Genomic DNA, 6487 nt, shown 5'->3' with positions numbered 1-6487 from the left:
AAAGCGTTGCCACATTCCTAAAAATGATTTTTATTTTAGAGAAATTTTTTACAAAAAATGTGTAATTTATAATTTAGTATTTAAATAAAAATGTATTAAGTATGTTGTGTTGGAAGTTAATGTATTAACTGATATATTGCTTTTAAAGAAATGGTTCGAGCACACCATTGGATCTTTTGGCAAATCTTCTTCGCAAGTTTTACATACATCCAGCCACTGTTGTCGTTTGTTAGGTAATGTAGGGACTTTAACAAAATTTACATTTGAATTTTTGCAAAAATATTTGGTATTTTCGCAGTTGGGGAAAATGCAACTCATGTTTGTTAAATCTTAAAATAATGTTCACAAATTATCTTTGACATATTTGAAAATGAAAATCTTACCTTTGATCCCAATTTGATAGTAAATATTTTTTATATTTTTTTTAATATTTTTCAAATTAATGAAAATTATGTATTAAAACTTCAAAGAATATATGGGGAAATTTTTAATTAATATGGTATTACTATTTTAACGAAAACGTCATAATCCTTAAGAATGTCAGACGTAGAATTTTAAAAAATAAAGAGAGAATGAAACTACCTTCTATTTTTCTACTATGGTTCAATATGTGATGAATGTTTTAATTGAAATATAGTTTTTTCTGTGTATGCATAAGCAATTTTTAAATTTATCAAAGGTTTATAAAACAAAATTTCCATTCAAAATTGTTCTTATAAACCTTTGACAAATTTAAAAACTGCATATGAGGGTAAATATGTAATTGTACATAAGTAAATAGTTATTTTATAATATTTGCTGAACTATTATTGTGACGGATTTCAAACTTCATAGGAATAAATTTCTTATCACTGCATGAAGTTTAATCAAAAATGGTACGGGTACAAATGGTGAGTCGCCTCCCATACAAAGTAAATTGTTATTTCTAAATATTTTGTGAACTATAATTGCAAGATTTTTAAAATAGCTCTTTTATCATTTTGCATAGTTTCACTGACAATTTTCGGGATTGGAATAGTGAGCGTGGCACACCCAATACAAAATAAATATTTAATTTCGAATATCTGGAGAACTATAATTGTAAAAGTGTTTAAACTTTTTACGAATTAATTTCTTATTAATGTGCGGAGTTTAGCTAAATATAGACGGAATAAGATTAGAGGGCGTAAATATTGATTTCGAATATATGGGGAACCAAAATGGAAGGTTTTGGAAAAGGTGGTGAGTCAACTATCATACAAAGTAATAATTGAAAGGTTCTTCAAAATTTGTCTGCATATCTCTCTTACCATTTTACATAGATTGGCTGAAAATGGTCGGGATTGCATTAGTGGTCGTGGGGCAAAGTAAATAATTAATTTTGAATATCTGGAGAACTATAATTCTAAAAGTATTTAAACTCTGGAGAGCTAAAAATGAATTTATTCCTGATTCCTGTTCGAAGTTTATCTAAGCATGATCGGCTTAGTAGGAATTAACCCACCCTTATAAAGGAAAGTTAAAGTAAAGCTTCATGTTTACATAAAAGGTTTAAAAATGGGTGGGATCAGAGCAGTGGTGAGGTATCTCCCATACCAAATTAGTTAGTTATTTTCGAATATCAAGTGAACTGTAATTGAGAGATTCTCAATATTTTGTATATGTAGTTACGTTTTATCAGAAATCCATTCATATTTTTTTAATTTTACTAGGGTAGGGGTAGTGTACCGGGTTATACTAGTAGTAAATATTGTACAGTGATTTTACGAAATCTTTCTACTTTAAGGTTTCCTCTTGAAATCCGGGATAATGTGGAATTAAGCTGACAATTTTATAAACTGTTTATGTTTAAAATCTACGGAAATACTATTAGTGATTGTAATATTTAAATAGGGGAGAGGGGGCACCTATGAACACTATTTGCTTTCAAGCCTCATCAAAATTTATGTTTTTGTATTATTGACTTTTTATATAATTTAACTAATATATACATATGGATATTAACTTTAGTTTAAGTATACAAGTAACTTATTTTTGGTTCGATTTAATTTTTTTTTTACAGCTTTTAATGGTCTCCCAACTACATTCGGTCGACGACTACAAAACTAGCGAAAGTTGTTGACGTTGCTAGAAAATAAAGTTGACATGTGAAAAACTCGGTTAAGAGTAGAAAAAAATTGTTAACTGAGATTTTTTTAACATTGTTCAAAGATGCCCCTGTTCAAACGTGCCCCCCTACCCTATGTTTGCAGGCATTGCCAAATTTTAATTCGCCAAAAAAAGTGGTAATAAATCAAAATTTTCTAAACTACTTCATCTCCAATTGAATTTCAGAAAATTATAATTATATTCCAGAAAATTCCAATTCAATTTCAGAAATTTCTCATTGAATTTCAAGAATTTCCAATTATAATTCAGATTTTTCTAAATGTATTTCAGAATATTGCAATTATATTTTAGAAGTTTCCATTTGTGTTTCAGAAACTTCAAATTATATATATTTCCAAAATTTCCAGAAAATTCTAAAATACAAATGGAAATTTCTGAAATACAATAAGAAAATTCTGAAATACAAATGATTTCTGAAAATCAAATGGAAAATTCTGAAATATAATTGGAATATTCTGAAATACAATTAGAAACTTCTGAAATACAATTAGAAATGGTGTAGTAGTCCGATTGCAAAATGTTGTATGAACGCATCATAGAGGAGGACATGGGCATTAAGAAAATTAAATTTGTGACCACCTTGTTAGAGTTCAATGTTAGACCACCTTGGGTTAGACAAATTTATATAAAAATATGATTTTTAGTAATAATGTAAAAGTAAATATATCTTGAAAACTGACTGTTCACTCTTATCAGTCTTCTCAATACTAGTCTACTCGTATTTCCCATAGTATTTTAAAAGCAATTAAACGCATATATCTGATATGGTCTATATGTGCGCATTCCATGGAATTTAGGAATTTGGCGGCTTCTGAATGAAAACAACTCTTGAATATCGCCAAGTTACTTTATTGTATGCATATTTTAAGCAATTATTGGAGATTATTGTAGCCTGTCTTCTAATAGGTCTGCATTACTTTGTAAAAGACCAGGCACAAGGTAAATAACTTATTTCTTTTACATTTCAAAAAAATCTATTTAACCAAGCAGACTGTGCCGAACTAGTGATTTTACCTATCATTTAGGGTGATAACTAGTTACATAACTAGTTACGTGTTTTAACACGTGAATGTCCTAAGCAGAGTGTCAATTGCCCCTTTCGACTGTCTGATAACTGGACTAAAGTAGTCAACGCTTTGGATGCACATACTGGTACATAGTCAGCAGAGCTGTAAATGAATCCTTCATTCACAGAAAAAAATTAATTGAATGAAATTTGAGTAAATTTAAATGAATTTGTCAAATGAATTGCAATTCGTTTCCAATTCAAATTAATTTGTGAAAGTGAATTGGAATTCATTTGAATTGAATTTATTTTGAATTAATTCAAATGAATTATAAAAAGAATTAGCAATTAATTTACAACTCATTTGAATTTATTGAAATTTGAATTGATTTTGTAAGTAAATCTACAGTAAGCATCACTGTCGTATTGTTATTCAACTATTTTTTTATGTAAAATACAGCAAACATCGTTTTGTACATCACTTAATATAGTCCAAATACAAACAATTCTTAGATTTGAAATTCCCATGATATACTGGAATTGACAGGTAGCTGCATAATAGAAATTGAATTATTTGGTATCGTCGTAAACCTTATCAAGATCGTGAAAATTTTGTTTATTTGCTAAAAGAAACTTCAATTTTTATCAAATATGATCTCATATTTGTATATTGTGGAAAATATCATTTATTTTATATTTTCAATCGAATTTAAAAAGATTCTAGCAACTTTGGATCTCAACATAATATTTGTTGCTGTCAAAGCTGTGTTCGTTTACTCGAAATTCAAATGAATTAATATTCATTTCTGCATAATTCGTTTGAATTGATTCAAATTTCATTCAATTCTGTTTTGTTGTGAAAAGAATTACTTCAAAATTTATCTAATTCGTAATGAATTTAAATCAAAAAAAAGTTACTTGATCAGCAACATAACTAGTTATTTTATCATATACAGGTGCTAATTGACTTTGAATTGGCATATTCTCAGTGTAAAAGCAATTAGAACTGAAATTAGATCAATAGATCCAAGACAGTTTAACGATAAGGAAATAATGTACATCCCTAAAATAAATAATTAATTACTCTCAAATGTTTTTATATCATTTAATTTAATTGCCAATTACGATAGATGTAATTTCCGAAAACTGTCTTCAAGTCAAAACTTCTTCAGGTCTTTAAAAATCGAAAGCGCTTGATAATTATTGAGTTTGACACCAAACATTTTAATCGAATAAATCATTCGAATACATAATTAACATAAATATTAATAAAAATCTAATAAAGGATGTTTAAAATTTCCGAAAAATCAAAAAAAGAAAAAGATCAATAAATAAAGAGTTTTTGTACATAGTTTTGATCAAATCATAATAAACATCAACATACTTCAACATACTTGCCACACATAAACATACATGCAACAGCAAACACACAAAAAATAATGTTTATTATTGTAAATGACAAATGTTTATTTAACATTGTTGTTGAATCAAATAGGAAATAATACTTGTAAATATAAATAAAAAGTGTTGAATGAATTGTTTAGTTTTAAACACAACTCACTTGAGATTATTTTTATTTAAAACATAACAAGAAATACTTGTATTTTTAAAAAAATCAACTAGGTATTATTAAACTAAATATAAAACTTAATTAAAAATTTAAAATTTTTAATTATTTTTGAAGAAATAACCAATAAACTTTTATTTCACAATTATTGTTTTGCTATTATTTCTACCAACACTCTATTCAAACAATTGCCAAATTAACATGTTTATGGCCATTTTTTATTTCCCTCTTTATTGTGGCGCATTCATCAATGTTTCTTTGATGCGATCGATCAATGATGGATTATTGCTTTTGTTGTTGTAGCTTTTTATTTGTTTAACAATAAAACATTCACTCACAATTAATGAGTATCACTGCAACAATATGGTGTCTCTTTTATTGCTGTTGTTGTACAATAAAAAACAACTTAACTCCGCCTTTAAATTGAGTATTTTCGATTGGCGATCATTAATATCCACACATAAATAAATACGATATGCGTGTGTGTCGGAGAGAATTTGTATCTGTGTTAAAACTTGATTAGTGTACAATTGTGGCGGGTGCAATAAGACAAAATAACACCATATTTACGATCATAAAATCCATAACGACATCTGGTACAGCCCAGCAAACAAAAAATCTCTAGTAGCATGCTAATTATTATTTTATAGGTTACAATTTGCTTTTTTGTTTTTTTTATATTTTACTTCAAGAAGTATATTTATTTGCATATTTTCCGAATTTTTAATAAAAATATAACTGTTGCAATAATAATTTATTATCTGTAGCAACATATTCATATTTTTTGTATTTTGTTGTAATTTCGATCTATAAGAGATTTCGTTACCCAACTCTTCGCAGCCATTTAGTACGAGATGAATTTTAAGGTTGGATTCTATTTTAGAACACGATCAATATTTTGATGATTTATAAATTGAATTCACTTAATAAACGCTCAAAAGATTATAGTGTTAAACGAGTATAAAGCCTAAAATATCTATCGTTTTCTCAGAGAAACAATTGTATAATTAAATGAGTCAATTCACAAATTTTCGGAAGTGGGGCTATAACTAATTATAGACCAATCATCAGAAATTATGTAGCGTGATTTCTTTTTGTATGAAACTTAATTGAGTTGAAATTTATTTCAATATTGGAATCAATACATACCGCCTCTTTTTGTAATTCAATTAATTTTTAAAGATGCCAACTTCCTCGGAATTTAAAGTGTGGTTTTAGAAAAAGGACATTGAATCGCTAAAATTAAGATAAAAATAATATACAAATAAAATTAATGTTTTAGTTAAATATATTTTCAGTGAATTCAATTTGGGTCTACAAATTTTTAAAGGGTCTTTCATTAAGCGCTTCATATCACTAAATTTAAATAAAAACAAGTAAGAAAGTATGGTCGGTCAAACCCGACCATATAATACCCTACACCAAGTAAATGAGTAAAAATATTTTTCTTTTAAAATATCAATAATTTATATTCGTGAGTGACTTTCGGAAGTGGGCCTTATATGGGACCAATGACCAATTATGGACCGATCACCATCAAATTAGGTCGTGTGATTTATGTCTATATGAAAGTTATTTATGTTGAATTTTGTGTATATACCAACATTTTTAAGTGATTTAAGCTCGTTAAAGTGATTTTCGGAAGCGGGTCTATATGGGAGCTATGACTAATTATCGACCGATCGTAACCAAATTTGGTGACATGAATTTTGTATATATAAAACTTATTTGGAACGAAATTTGTGTAAATACATATATAAATTAAA

The sequence above is a fragment of the Calliphora vicina genome, chromosome 2 (genome assembly GCF_958450345.1).
Source record: "Calliphora vicina chromosome 2, idCalVici1.1, whole genome shotgun sequence".
In the NCBI taxonomy this organism is placed as follows: Eukaryota; Metazoa; Arthropoda; class Insecta; order Diptera; family Calliphoridae; genus Calliphora; species Calliphora vicina.
This window is presented reverse-complemented; position numbering follows the sequence as displayed.